The 20161-nt window shown below is 34.9% G+C and overlaps 1 protein-coding gene across 7 annotated transcripts in view; it reads left to right on the top strand.

Annotated features, from left to right (window-relative positions):
* LOC100114531 (actin-related protein 1) overlaps positions 1-20161 on the top strand; it is a 256774-nt gene that overhangs the window by 33912 nt on the left and 202701 nt on the right. For 3 of the 7 annotated variants that reach the window (XM_032601239.1, XM_031928389.2, XM_031928351.2), the window contains one exon: positions 9596-9985. The exons of the other annotated variants lie outside the window; for them this stretch is intronic. The gene's annotated coding sequence lies outside the window, so the exon portion shown is untranslated. The remainder of the gene's footprint in view (positions 1-9595; positions 9986-20161) is intronic. 7 annotated transcript variants of the gene reach the window in all.

Consider the following 20161-nt stretch of genomic DNA (forward strand, 5'->3'; position numbering starts at 1 on the left):
GAAGATTTCTGCAAATAATCCGTAAAATTTTGGGTTATAAATATTTATTTTATTCATATGTTGGTGTGCTTTTCCGTACATATACGTACATTCGTATACGTTCGCGTACATTTACGTATATTTCTGTATGCCGCTGTACAAAATGTTTGAATCTCAAACAAATCGTAAAATTTTCCATTCGGGTACGTATCAAATTTCAGATCTGATATATTAATTACCCTCACTTACGGGTTAACATTAATAATAATAAAACGAGAATTAATAAATAATGGCAGCAAAAAGTAAATAATGGTTCGTTAATATTATACACACGTAAAATAATTGATTTTAAACTTCGATTACCATAAATTAGATTTAAGACATATAGCCTCAAAATCTGACACGCAGAAAAGAATTCCTATATACGATTAGAGAAAACAATTTTTACTATGTTACATATTATGTACTGAAGCCAAATCTGTACTATGTACTATAGTAATTTTTATCACAAATTTGTTAGAATGTTTACTATGTTCATAATAAGAATTACCACTAACATTGTGAAAATCTTCAGAATGCAAGTATATCGCCATTACTAGACATTATAGTAATTTTTGTTAAGCTTATAGCAACTATTATTACATAATTTTTCTTAGTCTACTTATACCGTAAAGTTTGTACTTTATCGCCACCAAGAATGAAAAAAGAGCTAGTTGTTTTCGTCACACCACGCGTGAATTTCGTAATTTGTCCTTTCCTAGCCAGCGCTAAGGTACATTGTTGTGGCTAAAAAGCGTATAATTATGCACACCAAATGTACTATGTATAGCTAAATTAATGTAGCTCTTTTTTCCTGACTCGGAGGCGATAAAGTACACGCACTTTACATAAAGATGTATTGAATAAAATAGTATATTGTTTGCCAAGGTTGTAAAGTGGATTTTTGGCCGAGTATACTGAACCGTAGCTCCTACGTTCCTCTGCATTGGGCAGGGGAGTAAGAGCTGAACTCTGTGCCCTACGTATCTCTGCATCGGTCCGAAGAGCGTTTCGTTTTACTTAGTTTTACTCAGCTGTTTCGCTTTGTCCTTCCCTTTTCGTCTCTTCGTCATTTCTCTAACCTTCTTGAGAATGGTCCTTACGTAGTTGTTTTCTGCGCATCAACCAACCTTCGACGTTAGCACAGCTGTCATCATTGATTCAGGTGTCACTCTAGTTTGAAGGTAACACCCAATTTCTTCTTGTTCTATTGCGTGTCACGAACAGTCACAGAAGGCATGCTCCGCATTTTCTTCCAAACATATAAGGCAATTTGGTTTGTCCTCTATCTTGAAGCGGTGTAGGTCAGCTCGAAAGCACCCATGTCCGCTTAAAAACTGCGTAAGGTAGTTCACTTCCCTGTGTCGTCTATTGGTCCTGTCATCAATCCTTGATATGAGGCGGTGCGTCCATCGCCCCTTTTCACTGGAGTCCCATCGTCTTCAACACTCAGCTAGGGTTTGTTCCTTCGCGAATTTCTAAACTTTGCAATGCACGTCTCCTATAAACTGTTGACAGTTTTTGCGCGTAGGTCTTCACCAACATGGCGTCCGCCCATATTCTCTACCTACATTTGGCATAAGTCGCGATAGTGCAGCACCGACTTTTGCTGCCTTATTGCTCACCCACTCGAGATACTGCTTAAATGTTAGTCTTGCGTCCATGGTGATTCCCAGGTACTTTATGGTCTGCTGGGAGTCTATTTCGTTTCTGGCCACTGTCACTGTTATTGTCTCCACTTATTAGGCACTTGCCCCGTATCGTACCCAGGGCGAACGCCTATTGGATTTGACCAAAAATGTTTTTTTTTTCAATTCTTTCGGAGCCATTTTTACAAAAAAGTTTTTTCATAAAAGTATTCTGGCTATTTTGTAGAAAGTTAAATTCTGATCAAATTCACAGTATTTAAAAATTCTAAATACCCAATTGAAAAAAGTCTTTCTACTAGCGAAGCCTCATTCTCCAAAATTTGACTTTCCGTTCGTGCGCAGGACCTGATGTTCATAAGAAGTTAGCTTATATTACACAACATACTTGCTCAAAACAACTTTTTTTAGTCAAATTCACTATGTATATTAAATATACTATATTCTACATGATCACCATGTATATGCATCTTTTTAGACATACTTTTGTAGACAAATAAAGGTAGAAACTGACATTTCTTTATTATACCATTACTAAATTCTTGAAAAACTAAACTTTTCCTACTTGCTTCTATGAAATACTTGTACAATGACTATATATGTTCAATATACTATATTCTAAGCCATCACTGAGCATATGTATATGTATATACGTATATTTGATATTTTATCCCCCTGCATAACCTTAAATCTTAAGAAAATATGAATTGTTTTCACTCTAACTATATTAAACACTTGCACTGTAACTGTATATTATTATACTCATCACCATGTATGTGTGTGTGTGTGTGTGTGTGTGTATATACGCATACTTTTACTAATTTTTATACGAAGTGACCTTATATTACACTTCATACTTTCTTAAACGAACTTTTTTCACTCAAACTCACTATATATATTGAATATACTATAGTCTACACTACGCCTAGCCTGAATTAAAAAAAAACCTTATATTACATGTCATACTTGCTTGAATCAACTTTTTTCACTCAAATTCAGTATATATATATATATATATATATATATATATATATATATATATATATATATATATATATATATATTGAATGTACTATATTCCACACTACGCCTAGCCTAAATTAAAAAAAAAAACTTATATTACATGTCACACTTGCTTGAATAAACTTTTTTCACTCAAACTCACTATATATACTGAATATACGATATTCTGCACAAAGCCTACATTAAATTTTCAGAATATCCTTATATTACACATACTTGCTCATACTTGCTTGAACTAACTTTTTTCACTTAAACTCTACACCATGCCTAGACTAAATTTTTAGAATGTTTTAACCCTGCTTCCATTTACCTTTTTTCTGGCTTAACCTTCTCTTTCTTCTGTCTTCGTGAATCTTGTAATCCTGTTACTTTCTTGTCACTCCTTTTTTTTAAAGCATACGTATCATCACAATATACTATTGCACAGCCCGTATCCTGTAAGTCTGTGAACGGTAGAGGCTTGTCTTTGTCATGTCGTACACAAAATTTGTGCTGCTCTGCTATGGCTGACAGCAGCAAGTCACTTATATTGCTTTTATCACCATGTATGTATGTATATGTGTGTGTGTGTGTGTATATACATTTAAAATTTGCATGTTACTTAAAATCTTATATTGCTGAATTTTTTATTATACTCTTGCGTCCACTAAACACTTACATATGTATAGATGTGTATACCATACATATACAACTACCGCATATAAACACAAATTCTAAAACGATAAATCTATAATCTTGCTTGCTCTGAACGTAACACTATGTCTCATAATTATAAAATTCATATAAATTATAAAAATGTAAATCATTAACTCAATGATATATGATTACTGTATCACAGAATCGACTTCTTAAACAAATATTGAACAAGATGCATTGTATACATGCATTGTATACATTAATTAAATTATAACTAGATTATACATAGCAAATTATAAAAATCATTAATAACAATCATTATTGCATTGAAAAAAAATAATAATAAAAATTAAAATAAGAACAATATTTTAATCATAATTTTAATCGTAAACAAATTTTTATGCTATTTTCGACTATAATGAAATATTAATGACATTATACTTTGCAATAAAATGCAACAAAATCATTTATATACAAGATGAATAATAATTTTAATAAATTAAAAATAATATACTTTACTAGTTAAGTGGCTGATAGAAAAATTCATCTGCTACAAACATCATAAACATTGAAGAACCTGCAACAATAATATAAATTCCACAAAGTAAATGCTTAATAAAAAAGTTTTAAACAATAATTATTCTATTTAATTTATGATAAATCACTTATCTAATAATTCCATTGATGTGCTTTATTGAAGGCAGGATACGCATACATGGAACACTTGTGCAATTTAACAAATTATATACATACACGCACATATATCACTAATAATTAGAGAAAAATAATAACTATCAAACAATATTATTATGCACCAACAATATATGCAATATAATTTACAATTTAAAATTGAAAAGTCAAAACAATCTAAAATCTAAAATACTAACTAAATATGGAGTGTAAACTTCAATATTAAAATTGGACAAACGATTCGAATCATAAATATAACATAAATATAACTATAGAATAACACTATTAGTAATCAAAGGCAACTTTACCCCTTACACAATTTGCTAGAATTACTCCATGGCTTTTACGGAAAATCTGAAAATTATTTATTTGCTAAAATACATTAGCTTATACTTTTAACGCACAGAATGATATAATTTGCTCCATAAATATAAATCACATTTAACCTTATAGTAACAGAATTAAGAACTATTTAGATAAGAACACATCAATTCAAGAGAGAGCAGACAGTGTGTGTTCTCTCTTGTCCCGTCATAAGTGTCGTGCAACATGTCGTAGATGGCGGGACTGTCGTACGTTGCAGTGTCGTACTCTGCCATTCCGGCTCCGGCATAACCGTAGCTGCTAGACAATTGGAAGTGCTTCCCACTGAAAAAAATCAGATGACAATAAACTGATAATCAGCTGATAATCAGCTGATAATCAGTAGATAATCATGCCAAAACGTCAGCTGATTATCAAGTGATTTCAGCTTAATATTTTTATTAAAGCTGATAGTTATAAATATGCGTTTATATGAGATAAAATGTTAATGATAATCAGGTGATAATCATTCAAAATTTGTAATCTTTAATATACAGGGTGAGTCATTTTAATTTATTATAAGTTGTTTAAAATGAGTAAAATTTATAAATTTTACATAATGAGGGCCAGTACTGGTGTTACTATCAGGATGATAACACGAAAACTCTGGCTGTGAGCTTCAATATTTTTGTTTTTCAATAATTGAATTTAAAAAATAAAAATTTTGGAGCTCACAGCCAGAGTTTTCGTGTTATCATCCTAATGGTAACACCAGTACTGGCCCTCATTATGTGAAATTTATAAATTTTACTTATTTTAAACAACTTATAATAAATATATTGAAGGTTACCAATTTTGAATGATTATCACTTGATTATCACCTCATTATAATTTTAACATTTTATCTCACATAAACGCATATTTATAACTATCAGCTTTATTATAAATACTGAGCTGAAATCACCGATAATCAGCTGACGTTTTGGCATGATTATCAGCTGATTATCAGACTGTCGTCTGATTTTTTTCAGTAGGGCTGCCACTGTCGTGACTGAAGATTAGGCCCGTTACACGCAAAAAGGAACAGACAAAAATAAATACTGACCTAGCATGTTAAATAAGTGGTATCCCGTAGTGCAGCATTTATCAGGAATAGTTTAGTCTGTTTCCGTAGCTGGAATAATGCTATTTCGGAAAAGGCCCCGTTGATTATTATTTTCTAATCGTATTATTATAAATTTTATATGTTATTATCATTATAATCCTTAAAATCTTTTATACACAAATCAATGGTCATTAAAATTCAACATTATTTTTTGCTGCAGCAGATCAATAAAAGTATTCGAATGAAACTGAGTAGTTTTATTCAGATTATGCAATTGACGAATCTGAAAAATTGATCTGTTTCATAAGAATACGAATTTCTTCTATAAAGCATGGTCAGTATATTGAAAATACCATCCGATAACACAACCGATAATTAGAACAGGAAAAAAGACGATGTTTCCTCTCATCGTCAAGTCTTACCCCATTACAGTTTAATGAATGTATCAACAATATTTGAATATCTGCATATTTTGTGTGAGTATGTGTGTCTATGTGTGTGTTCGTCAGCGAACCTTTAAACATAGGCGAGTGCCTTATGTGAAAAGCAAAGCGTTTCGCTTTTAGCGATGTTTTACTACTGGATATAAGGATAGGTTCTGTTTTATGGCTAGCTAGCATAAGTCCAGTCTAATTTAGCCAATCGTTGATTATACCTACTTCCTTGTTAGCGATTTTCGTCACCTCTTCCATTTGCTTTGTTAGTACTAGTACTGCCATATCATCTGCAAATCCTACAACCGTTGCCCCTTAGGGTAGCTCTGGCCTGAGTACTTCATCGTACATGATGTTGCACAAAGATGGGCCAAGCCCTGACCCTTGTGGGACCTCTTCGATTACTCTATAGGTTTTCGTGCCGTTCTCTGTGTCATACGATAGGGTTTTGTCTTTCAGGTAGTCAGACATAATCCTTCTTATACATGCGGGCACCTCTTTTTTCGCAGTGCTTTGTATATCTTGAGCCAGCTGGCTGAGTTAAACGCATTTTTAACATCTAGTGTAACAATATCACAGTACTTCATGGCTCCTCCTTTCTATCTCCTTACTTCTATTGCAGTTGTAGCGGTGTCGACTACTAAGCTTACAGCGTCAAGAAAGGAGCATTTTTCCAGGAAGTCGTATTGATATTCGACTAATACACCTGGTTTTTGAATGACTTGGTTTATTCTAACGCTGATTATGCGCTTTAAAATCTTGCTCGGAGTGTCCAGCATGCAGAGCGGTCTGTATGAGGCAGCTTCTCCAGGTAGCTTATCTTCTTTTGGTAGTAATACTAGGCGTTGCTCCTTCTAGTTCTTAGGAAACGTCCCTTCTTCGAGGCATGAATTGTACAGGTCCGCAAAGACATCGGGGCGTGTCTGTATAGCTTGTTTTAATGCGATATTGGATATGCCATCCAAGCCTGGAGCCTTGTCGTTCCCAACCCTTTTGCATGCAGCTAGTAGTTCCTCTGTGGTAATTGTTTGAATAATTTCGTCATTTACTTTCGCTTCAAGGATAGCGAGTATTACAGTTGAAAGAAAAACAGCGTAGTCACAATACTATCAATTGTTATCCAGTAATTCCGGGCGTTTAGAGAAGCGAATATAACCTCCCTTTGTCTTCTTCATTACTACTTGGTATGGTCGCCCCCAGGGATCCAGCTCAACCTTGTGCTATAATTTTTTATTGAGTATCCGTTTAGCATCCTACATTTCTTTGATTCGGGCGTCTACTACTTCTTGACCTCTACCAGTCTTGTAGTATTTTTTCCTGGCCCGCTGTTCCCGTCTTCTGGTTCAATGACTATCGCTGCAGGCAGCGTCGATATCTTCATCCCACCAGTATACTGGCGGTCGTCTATTATTGGGAGCCCTCCTCGGCATCGTTGCGTCGCAGGCTCGGGTAATATTTCCTATTATCTGCTCGACCTGATCATTCGCAGATTTAAACTGCTGTACTTCTTCTAGAGCCAGACGAAATATCTATTTGTCATAATCATTCGTTTTCCAACCGACTCTTTTTGTCCTTGTACTCCTGTTAAATCTCCGTTTTGGTTTTCCTATCTCCATTATTATCTCTTGGTGGTCACTATTTGTGTAATGATCGCTCACCGTCCACAATCCAACTAAGCCCATCAGGCAGCTGTTAACAAACGTGAGATCTATGATGGACCCTGCGTCTTCTCTTTGAAATGTGTAAAAACATCCCTCGTTCTCTAAGACCAAGTCAAGGAGCGCAAATGCTTCTAATAGCGCTTGTCCTCTTTCGTTTGCCCTTTTGCTGCCATACTCTACTGCCTAGGCGTTGAAATTACCTGCTATCAGTACCGGTTGTCTTCCTACAGCATCCTGTACTAGCCGGTCCAACAGTTGCCTGAATTGTTCTATCGACGCGTTAAGAGAAGCATATCATAAGCTGTAAATATGTACGCCTGCGACGTTAGCGCGTACGAATCCTTCATTACGTCTCGTCATTTTTTCCTGGAAAGCGGCGTCTCCGCATGCCCATATTGCCGCTTTACCAGTACTGTCCATATCCCACGATGGTTTGTCCAGGTCTCTGTATTGTTCACAGACGATGGCTATGCCGATTTCTGTCTCACGGACATACTGGCTCAATAGGTCCTGCGCAGTCGCGCAGTGATTCATATTCAACTGCACTGTTTTTATTTTCTTCGTCTGTCAATGGCTTCTACTGCAGCTCGGTAAACTGGGCATGCATAGCTACTAGCTGCGTGGACACTCTTTCCACCTGTGCCTCCTTTGCAGAGTACATAGTTGGGTTGGTTTTTACACTATTTTGCTTTATGCCCATCTTTTTCACATTTAAAGCAAAGTTTACTTTTATCTTCAGTTACTGTGCAGTTTCTGCCGATATGGCCAAAGCCTAGACATTTGTAACACCTAAGAGGCTCGTTTTTGCGGTTAGCCAGCCGGATCCTACAGTTGACCCATCCTATTCTGATCTTCTGTAGCTTAGTGATCTTAGCCGCTATCCGAGCTGGTACCCGCATCACTGCAATCTGAGTGTCACCATACGTCTTTCGCAGAGATGTTATCGTAGAGACTTCTATGATGTTCTCTTCGCCAATTTCCTTCTTTCGTGCTTCTAGTACCCCCTCTTTTGAGGTGAGCATGTCCAGATCTCTTACTTCAATGGTTTCTTCTTCTTGGAGTGCTTTTATTGTGGCGCCTTCCACTAGTACCGCTGTAACTGCTTCTTGGAAGTCCGAAGTTTTGACTTTTCTTGTCCGTTTAAGCTCTATCAGAAGATCCCCTGCAACTGTTCTTTGTATTTTATTTACGCTATTCCCCAGTGTGCTAAGTGACGGAGCCGCTTTTATTTTTGACAAAATGTCTGCATAGCTCTTTCCTTTTGCAGCCTAGCTCGCCTTCGTAAACTCTACACTCGGCCTTAAAAAGCCTACTTTACGCCCTTAGCACAAAATAAATATTTTTTGTTAAGCGTCGATCTTGTAGCCAATACAATTCGATACTTTTGATTAACTTGATCAGTCCCTGCTAAAAATAGTCGATAGGAATCAATTAAATTATCAACGAATTTTATGCTAATTCTCAATCCTATATTTTGTATAAGGACTTGATTAAAATGGATTAGAATCAACAAGAGTTGATAGATTTTAAAATGAAAAACAACAATAGAAGTCGATGGTTAATACCAACAATTGGTTTCTACCAACTTTACTTGTCCGTTATTGTATAACATTTATCAACTTTCATCAATTTCCATCTAATCCATCGATTTTAAATTAGTTCTTATGCAAAATATGGGATTTAGATACAGCTTAGAATTCAATTAATAATTTAATCGGTCTGTATTGACTATTTGAAGAGAGGAAGCTTAATTGGATTCTTTATTATTAAGATTCGATAAAATGCGATTAAAATTATAAAGGCGTTTTTATTTTAAGAAATTACTCTGTCTATTTTGATTAGAATTTTAATTTTTTGTTGATAGATTTATCAACTTGCATCGATCTTATCAAATTTCATAAAGTTTTAATGTAAAAAAACGTAATTAATATTTACGCTTCAAGTCGAAAACCATAATCAAGCTGTTTTGAATTTTTCTTGCATCAATTTTCTATTTTAATTACGTTTTATGCTTATCAAATACATTATAATAATTTTTAAAATTCATATAATGATGAATATTTGTTTTTTTAATTCTAGGCATAGAAGATAATAATGCAGCTTAAGAAGATATAGAAAATATTTATGATTTACCCGTTGAAAGTGGATTAAATTCCTCTACTATTAGTGATGAATTAGATACAAATAATATTGACAGAGATTATTCTAATCAGATATATGAACATATGGATGCAATTAGTTTTTTGATTGATTACAATTTAAACGATAATAATAAAAATAATACACAAGATGCTATACACGATAATACAAATAAAAACGATTTAGAAAATTAATACCAAATTTAAAGCTAAGGCCGTGTAAGCGGAAATGAGAATAAAATCGTTCAAGCTGTAGAGCATTTTTAGATGACAAAAAACTAGCAGCAAACCGATTGTGCGATTATATAAAAGATGATGAGTAGATTAACAGGTATGTGTTTTTTGCTCGCATTCCGGTCCATATGTTAGTTATTAACAATTTATTGCATAAAAAACCCGATTTTTGTCTTTTGGTTCTAACTCTGAATCTAATGGAGCAATCGGATTGCCCCAAGGAGGATAATTTGTAGAGAATAAAAATACCTACAAAATGAGCGGTTGAACGTTTCGATCGGATAATAAGATCCGGAGAAAATTCGGAAAAACCGAAAAATTAGGCGTTTTTTCAAAAATTCATAGCTTCGTCAATTTTTTAGCTTGAGCGCTCAAATTTTAGGAAAACGAGCAAAAACCCCTCGTAAAGTTCGCGAAATTTGGCCGAGTATGCGCTTGCAGTCGAGTGAAGGAGTAGCGCATAGACGCGCACGTTATTTATGTTTGCACCAACATTTATCAGCATCTACTGCAGCTATTCGAATGATTGTTTTTTTTTTTAGTTTTGGGGTAACGGAACCAAAGGAATTTAATTCTTTGGTCCGTTTTCAAAAATAATTATTAGGAAAAGTACAGTGAGATGATTTTGGTGAACCATCTGCTCCTATTTAAAACCGACTCTACCGTGTCCCCCCTTTCCTTCTCTATTGTACGATGCATTGTAGTGCGAATCCAGCTGCCGGGTCTGAGCAGCTTTTGAAATTTGAGTGTAGAGAAAGCGACGCCAACGGTCCTTTTTGACAGTTCTGTACTGTATAAAATAGAGCTGAGAGTTTTTCTTTCGTTACGCAATTTTACCGAATCGTTCTTTTTGTATGCAGTTATTTAATTAGCGAACTATTAAAATATGATGCGTTTTTTCAAGCTAAGCGCATACAAAATGAGATCGTATTTAAAGGAGGTAAGTGTAATATTTACAGATTTACTGTATGTGATTAACAGTGCATTCTAGAATTTTCAGTGCATGATATAAATGAGATACGTATTGCACGTAGATAAGTTTCATACTATCAATACGTTTCTGTGCTGCATAATTTAAAATTATGTGTTATATAATAGTATGAACGTCATTATCATTAACACAATATCTTTTTAAAATTTTCAATTTAGTAGTGTACATTCAAGAAATAAATAGTGTTTATGGTAGGGATGGCCCATTCTTTGAAAAAGTATCGGTGCCTGAGAATCGATATTTCAATACTGGATAATCGATATTTCTAAAAAGTATCGATAGAATCGACGAAAAGTATCGACAGTAGTTATTCATTAAAAAAAATTGAGTGACAAACAAAATATGCCATAATATATAAGGTAGACTTCTACAAAAATTATTGCAATATTAGACAAATTGTTGTTTACTTTTTATTACAGTAGAGATGATAATTCTAATAAACTGTACATAGTAATAAACTATTTCTTTGGTCGTCTAGGAAACCCTGGAAAATTATCATAAATAAGACTTGTTTACACAATGTATATGCATAAATAATATATTAAATTCAATTCTTATAGACCATTCTAATTTTGAAAGCGAGTTTAAAAATACAAGCATATTAAATACTCACCGGTCACTTTGCTACGATTATCGCTCTTAATTAGATCAGCTTTAGAGAATAGACGCTCCAACGGTACACTAGTAGCTAACGTAATTAACTGTACAGCGAGTTTACTGAGACAGGGCATGCTCGTCCCGACACTTTTCCAATATTTGTATACATTATCCGTCTTAGAAGTTCTTCGTAACACTAGGTATTGTTCATTCATCATATATTGATCATTTACTGCCTGCTTATTTGGTAGTCTGAAATCGGTAGAAATATAAATATGGTTCTTAAGACGTTCAAAAACGATACATTGAAAGTACATTTATACGTACCTGTCATGATGTTCCCAAATACTGCGAAATTTTTTACGCAGGAGTTCTACTACTTCCGAATTATCAACCTTCACATTAAGCATTTCCATGCTATCGTTGAATATCTTCACAGCATTATATACAACTAATTTATTTGTGAAATGTACTTTTTTAAACCTAGGATCGAAGATTGTTGATTCCGATAAAAGAACATTATGTTTAAAATCTTTAAATCGAGAATCCATATTTAATTTACAATTTTTTTTAAATTCATTTCCTATGTCAGTCACTGTTTCTAAACTCTTCAATTCTTTTTCCACCCAATGAATGATAGGTATGATTATACTGCACGCCGGATATTTACCACTGCTAATTTCGGTGATGAAACTTTTGACAATGTTCATTAACGGTAAGATGCCATTTAATATCTTTAAGTTCCTGTCTGTTCAGGATATTAATAGGATTCTGGCATTTTGCCACGGCTACGTAGATGATGTCGATTTTTGAAGTCCACCGGGTTTTCACATCTTGGATAAGTTTTAAAACATGCACTTCTTTATTGGATTCAATTTGTTATTTTTTCAATTTATCTGACGCTGGAATACTTCTTTTGATAAGCGTAACTACGGATTTTACTGTGTCAATAACAGTCGACAGTTTTGGCAACTGTTTTAATGCATCTAGAATTAAATGTGCAAGAGTGTTTGCAACACACACAATATATTTGTTCTTACCAAAGTGATCTTGGCAGCATTTTTTTATGTCTGCTTCTCAATCAGAAACAATAGCAACTACTCTTTCCACATTTGCATTGTATTTATTCAAAATGTGTTGCAAGTTCTTTTGCAAGTAATCCGCGGTATGGCGTTCGTAAAGCGGTATGCAACTAAGAGTTCCAGTTGTTAACTTGTTCGATTCACCCACATAATGTATGGTCATGCCCATATAGCTTTTATAAGATACTCTGGTCAACGTCTGTTTTAATAGTAGATTGTACAGGAGAGCTAGAACTCTTAAAAGTTCAGTAAAACCTTCTCGCTGTACGGTCGAAAGTGGCATGTGTCCTTGCGAATCGTAAATATAATTGTATTTGCGATCTTGTCCGATATTGAACCTCCTGCTGCAAAGATACAAAATAAATATATGGATTAAAAATACTCTTTTATTAAATCGTTGCGAACCAATTACAATGTATGCACTTTAAAGATTCTACGTGTTTAAAAGCTTGCCTTATATCACAGTTACGAGATAACTCTGCAATAGAAAAATATTATTAGACAATACATTCTATGCTACAGTATCATACATATTATCCGCACGAACGCATATTACTTACTGTCGATGAGTGGTTGCCTTACTGTTCGGAGAAGAAGTTTGAGGTGGATCGAAAAAAATAGAATGTTGGCTTTTAAGATGCTTCTGCATATTTTTAGTTTTGCCACAAGTTTTTCTGTATTTCTCACAATGCAGACATTTTAGTATATCTTTGTCTGAAGTTTTTTCTACATGGTTTCAAATACGACTTGTATGAACCTTTGTAGAAATAAAACTAAAAAAAAATTTTATTTTAAACCTTGCTGAAAAACTTCAATACATTTTTGTGTACGCGTACCTTGCTTTTTCTGCTTCTGAGATATCAGTGTCTTCGTCAGAAACAACATCAAGTAAGAAACACAATTAAATTTTATATAAGAATTAAGAATGAAACAATTAGCATGTATATGTATGTATACCATCTATAGGAGAGTGCTTATCTTGTTGTGTACTTCAAGAGGATGTTGCTGTGTGCTTTTTATGCCGATGAACGATTTTAGTACTGAACGAGCCCATATCATTACTTCTAGCTTCATTGTCAGAATCCATATTAGCAAAAGTATCGTAGTCTATAAGATCTGAATAGTAATTCGCTTCTAAGTTTGAGTAATACGTAGTGCCTTTTTCTGAGATAAATTTTAAATTATAAAATTATTTTAACAACTTATTGTCAGACATATAAAGCATGAAAACCTTACCATCTTGAGGATAAAAGACACTATTTGAAACATTAATGGTCAGAAATGATTTGACGCATGGATAATTCTTAACATCTATAAATTTTAATTTTTCTTTGCAAAGTCCACACGTTACAATCTAAAACAAAGTATTATCGAAGAAGAAAAAGATTTTTTTATAAAATTAACTTTAATATACTTTATCCATATCCATTTTCCATTATATTAGCGGCATTAATTTTTATTCGGAATACATTACACTACGCAAACAATTTACACTTAGAGGCTGTGTCTACTAAAATTAACAATGAAAATCCGTGCGAAAAATTCTTACTATCACACGAGCATGCAACATGAATATTCACCTATAATATTTACTCCCATGAAAACAAAATCTACATTGCTACTATATTCGACCATGAAAAACTTGCGAAAACTTCGAGAGCCCAATCAGTTTCCTGGCTTTAGTTTTGAATGTTGGCGCATGCAAAACAAAAATGTAGGCCCGTCGTACAGCACAATACGATTGATAATATTATCCCAACGTATATTATCATTCCAAATGTTTAAGCTAATTCTATCAATATTTACTCCATAATGTAAAGGAGGAAATGTCTAGAGATCGTTCGACGGCTCAGGTCATAAACTCTATAACGCTGCCGCGGAGCTGGCGATCGGTCGCGCAACGCCTTATCCTAAACTATTAAATTAAAAGGTCAAAGTTCTCTAACCGAAAATTTAATTTTTACGAGTGATTTAGTGTATGTAGGACACACGTGTCGGTAATTTCTGTACGCGTTTGTAGGGGGGATCGGCGCGAACGACATAATTAAGGAGTAGTGATTTTACGCATACAGGTGTTGTATGTAATTGTTACAAGTAGATTTTTTTTTAAATTTCGCGGGATATTACACCTCCCTTATCAAAAGGTTTCATCGTCCCGATGAACGTAAACAACTCCTGTTAGTCGTAAAATCACTAGGCCTTGTACATTGAAATCTTATTAACTAACTTAGACGTGATTTATATATGATGATTACAAGTGTACATACACAGACTATTTTTAACTATAGCTGTACTTTTTTATAACAATATTTGAACTAGCATTATTTACGATACGTTTACGATTTTTATTTATAGTGTGGTCTAATAAATGGTAGCAAGAACAGGTGTGTATACAGGTACGGGCATATACATATATAATTATTTATTTCATCATGACCATCGGTTTAAAAACAAAAACTTGTTAACGGCTATTTTATGATCTTGCCAGGAGTGTGTTTAGTGTCGGGTAGGTACTGGGTCGGAGGATGCGTGCACACGTGTAAGCAGTAAAAAAAGGAAAATCGACATAGGCAGGCACCAGATGCGTGAGGTCTCACTTTTAAGGCGGTACAGCTGGGGTCTCGCGGAGCGATCGACCCGGCCGTAAAGGGTTCTGATTGACAGTTGTCCCTGACAGCTCTATTGGTGTCGTAGTTTACAGCAGCGCTTGATTTGTTGTTTTATTCTTTTATATGCTACTGCGTTCGGGCGTTGTTGATAATTTTTAGCGTCAGTGGCATTCGTACCACGCACAGGCGTTAGGCAGTTTGTTGGAAATTTGCACATTGCTAGGCGTAAGTGCGGTGTTTGCAAACTTAGTTGTTAATGTTTCCGTTCCCTTTGTTACATTGTTATGTATCTTGCGGCCGTATAGTCCAGGATAATATGGGAAGGATGTACACGGGGCAAGAACGTAAATGTATTTTACTAAGTCGTTTTAGTTTGCTAATTATAAATATGTGTAATCTTGTTTCCACCTGTTAGACCGTGATACCCAAATTTAATTTGTGTTACTAATGATTAGACACTTATGTATTTTTATATAGGTGCAGCTTTGTTTTTAATTTTTTTTTTTTTTTTTTTTTTTTTTTTTTTTTTTTTTTAGTATCCGCGAGGGAGAAAGTGGCCCTATGGGTCCCTCGAGAGTGTCGCGGGGTTTTCGGTGATGCGCCGATTGATAGTAAGACGTTCACTTTTGCGTTTACTGTCGGTAGTGTTAATAACTACTTACGGCTTGAAATGCCTATTTTGTAATTTATTTGACTGTGTGAGCAGAGTGTGAGGCGGCTTAATTATACAAAATTTTGCGTGAAGTGAATTACATCGAAATAATAGTTTGTGAATAAACGTTTGTCTATAGAATAATATGTATTGTTATTATATTTATAAGCATGTATGTATACAGGGTGGGCAATTTTAATCAAACCAGTCTAATAACTCCTAAATTAAGCCATGAACAGAAAAATTGTTCAGATGAAAGTTGTCCAGGATCAAGGGGGTCATCTTTTTGTGCAATTAGTTTTGATCTTGAACTCAAATTTCAAGGTCATTTGAAGGTCAATTTTTTTTTTAAATAGGAACCCCTATTTTTGATAGCAGATTCGAAAAGAACAGGAAATTTTACGTCTGAAACAGTATTTCAAAATTTTTTTCATGACCTTCACAAGGTCATTTCAAGGTAAAATGTTAAGAAATACTGTAATTGCTATTTAATCGCATTTTCTGATAGAATAATCGTAGTTAATGTACTTTTATGATGAATATTCAAACCCAATGTGACAATGACCATGAAAATATTTGCCTTGAAAACAAAATAATTCCCTAATTTCAGCGCTACCCAGGAACAACGACGTGGACGTATTAGGATTATGTTCCCTTTGGGGTGCTTTTTTAACGTGAGTCCCCTTGCCTCTCACTGGGGTGCTTGTTTACTGTTAGTCACCTTGCCTCTCACTAGGATGCTTGTTTAACATTCGTTAACAAATTTTTAGTGTTCAAAAGTAAATTTTGAAGTAAACATGATAATTTTAAATATCTGAGTTCTTAATGGGAGTGGGAAATGGAACGTTAAAAATCAATGTTGTCAATTGGAGTTTTACAAAATGATCCAGATTTTTTCAGATTTGTTATGTTTTTTGACGAGGCTATATTTCGCAGTGATGGTCAATTAAATAGGCACAATAGTCACTACTGGTCACCTGTAAATCCCCACTGGTACAGGGCTATTGACCATCAAAACCGATGGAGTTTAATGGTGTGGTGTGGGATCATTAATGGTTACCTGATTGGGCCATATTTTTTTGGTCAAAATGTTAACCAGAATAGCTATTTGGCATTGCTCAGAGATCGACTACCAGAGCTTTTAGAGGATGTTGACTTTCGGGCGTTTCGGACGTAAAATTTCCTGTTCTTTCCGAATCTACTATCAAAAATAGGGGTTCCTATTTTAAAAAAAAATTTGACCTTCAAATGACCTTGAAATTTGAGTTCAAGGTCAAAACTAATTGCACAAAAAGCTGTCCCCCTTGATCCTGGACAACTTTCATCTGAACAATTTTTCTGTTCATGGCTTAATTTAGGAGTTATTAGACTGGTTTGATTAAAATGGCCCACCCTGTATAAATAGACATACATACATATATACATATTTATAATTTTATATATTTATATATCCATATTTTTGTTTCTTTCTAGGATATAAGTCATAAATGAAGGTTAATGGTGTAAACAAAAAAGAACTCTTTAAATTAACTATAACTCGAATTATTATACTTTAATTATTTTGCTACTAGTGTTATTGTATCATACAATTATTCTAAGACAAACTTTATTATAAAAGTGTAAAGAGAGTGTAACATTTCTTTGGTTTCCTGTCTTCTTGTTATTACTGCCGCTTTAGTTTATAATTACAACAATGTTTCTTCGCGAATTGACGCTAGTTTAGTGTCGTTTAGTCTTTTAGATCGGTAATCGATTACAGTCCGACATTGGCTTGCTTGTTGAACGTCGCGAAAACTGATAGGTGCATCGGGTACTATGGGTCGCGGTGTTGGTGCTTCGGCATAATCGGGTAAGTAAATTACGGTCGAAGGCGGATAATCCATTAGAGTATTGTCGTCAGTGATATCAATGTAGTTTTTAGATTCGTCAGTATCGGTACTTAAATTTTTCTCGGTCTTTGTCTTTTTGGGTAAGGTCTCGGGGCAGGAGTGAAAGGTACTTAAGTTCTCTGAAACTGATTCTTCCAAGTTAGTGGTGGTGCTAGTGTAGATGTGGCTGGGGTGTGTACGAGGTACCAGGTAAAGATTGGAGTCATGAATAGAATTGGAGGTGGAGAAGGTCGTTGTAGTACTTGTGATTTCGGTGCGAATTTGTGGATTAAAGTTTACCTTGGGTCGCTTAGGTATGCGATGGTTATGTACGCATACATAAACATTATATAATTACGCGATTATACACAATATAAAAATTATTAAAACCAGTGGAACTTGCATGTCGCTGACTATGGTGGCTACGGTGGTTCGGTGCATGTTTAGCTGTAGAGTAGCCAAGATCATGGTTTGTATTTCGGGTCTTTTGGGTGCTCCTCGTAAGATGTCTTCATTAGTAAGGAGTTGGTAGTCGGTTTCCAACGCTAGAATGCCGTAACCGCTTATCTCAAAATTTTCTGATGGGTGTTGGGTGCATTCTACGTGGGCCCGTTGTTCTCGACTGTTCGAAAATAGTCAATCTCCTGTGGTTTCCAGTTGGTGCCAAAAGTTGGTACTGCGGCTTTGGACTGCAATGTTGCCCTTGCTCCAATCCATGTTTGGGTTGTTTACTAGCATGTTCCATTCGCAAGAGTTCTTACGTCTCGCCAATGCAGGTAAGTTGCAGTAGTGATCTTGACTATTCTTGGTACACTTATCTAATTCGTCCTAATTTATTAGATAATGAACTCCTTTTTCGTCGGTTTGAATTATGTAGTCTTGGTTAGGTTTTACGTATGCTGTCGTTCCATCATTTTGAGGTGTCTCGACTGGTATCATTCTGAATAGATCTGCCGTACTGTCGTCAAAAAGGGGCAGAGTAATGGTAATTTTAATAATATCTGTAGTCTGCACAGCGATCTCTGTTAATTGTTGGTATAGAATCTCTTCGCTTGGTAGCTTTAGTCCCTCTTTCTTGAATTTTAATTGATCTAACTGCTGAATGGCTTGTATTGTTAGTAGGTGATCGCAAATTTTTCCTTGTATCGCTGTTTCCTTGATGCGTATTATAGCAGTGTATAGCGTGATTTGGTATTGTAAGCTGGTTTCGGTTGCGAAGTGCCATGCCTAGGCCATGTCCATGAATTTTGAGGCGTTTGCTTGTTTTGTTATTCTTTCAATTATTTGTGCGGCTTGCTGTTGCATTTCTTTTAGCCGATTTATTTGGTCACTTATTTCTGCGAATATTATAGTTGTGGCTGCGTAGATATCCTTGTCTCGTATTTCTTGAGGTTCTTGTATGTATTTACTGTTGTGTAAGCGAGGGGCATATTTTAATTCTTCTTTATTGACGTCTCCTGTATATGTGTGCAGTTTGTTTTCCAAGTTGCCCACTCGGTAGGTCATTTGAGCTATATAGTTTGCTTGAAAGTTGAGCGATGTGCATTCTGTATGGATGCGCATGCATTCATACAGAATAACGTGTATCTGTGTTTCGATTTCGGTTTGGTTTAATTTAATTGCTTTGGTGTCGATATATATTATGAACGTAAATTTATCTCTTGCAAGATGTGCATGGCCCAGGAACTCAAAATACAATCCGGGGTTGTTGGCGAATCTCCATACGTCGTAGGCGTGCACCCCCGTACACAAGGCGATCACGGTTGTGATTATCCATGCAGGATGCATCTGTGAACATGTGAATTAATTAGTTTATGATAAAATTTTGTTTCGCAAGCGCTTACAAGCGTGGTTAGTATTATTGTGCGGCAATTTAAGCGGTACATTCCATGCGTGTATGTGCAAATGTGTAACATGTCCTCTCTCTTTTTATCCTTAAATTTTTTTTTGAAAAAGAAGAACGTATTTGGCCCTTTATTTTGCTTTATAATTATTGCTTATTAGTTTCTCTCGGGTGTTTCCTCATCTGAGTTGTCTATATACGAGTTAGTTCGGCTTTGCGATTATGTGCTCGTTGAGGATGCAGTACACAGTTGATTCGGTGCAATTCGCAATCATAACTGCTACGATTTGTATCGTGGGGCTGTTCTGTTTGTTTGTTTTTAAATTTAGGACACATTACACATGATACAATGACAATAACGACTATGCATATGGTTAGTATTATTGTAGATCCGATTGACCCATACGTTAAATATGTGTGTGTGTTGTGAGCATCTTGTTCGTCCATGAAGTCGTAGTATTTATTTATGATGTCGTCAAGTGTTAGTAATGGTTCTAGTTTTGTTAGACTATTTTTGGTGTTAATGTTTGGGAAATATAATGTGTGGTTGATGCTTTTTAATTTTTTGTAAAATGTAGGTTGTATTTCTGCAATATTCGAGGTTATTTGGGGCGTGTATATATACTCGGTG

Source organism: Nasonia vitripennis, assembly GCF_009193385.2.
Source record: "Nasonia vitripennis strain AsymCx chromosome 1 unlocalized genomic scaffold, Nvit_psr_1.1 chr1_random0003, whole genome shotgun sequence".
Lineage (NCBI taxonomy): Eukaryota > Metazoa > Arthropoda > Insecta > Hymenoptera > Pteromalidae > Nasonia > Nasonia vitripennis.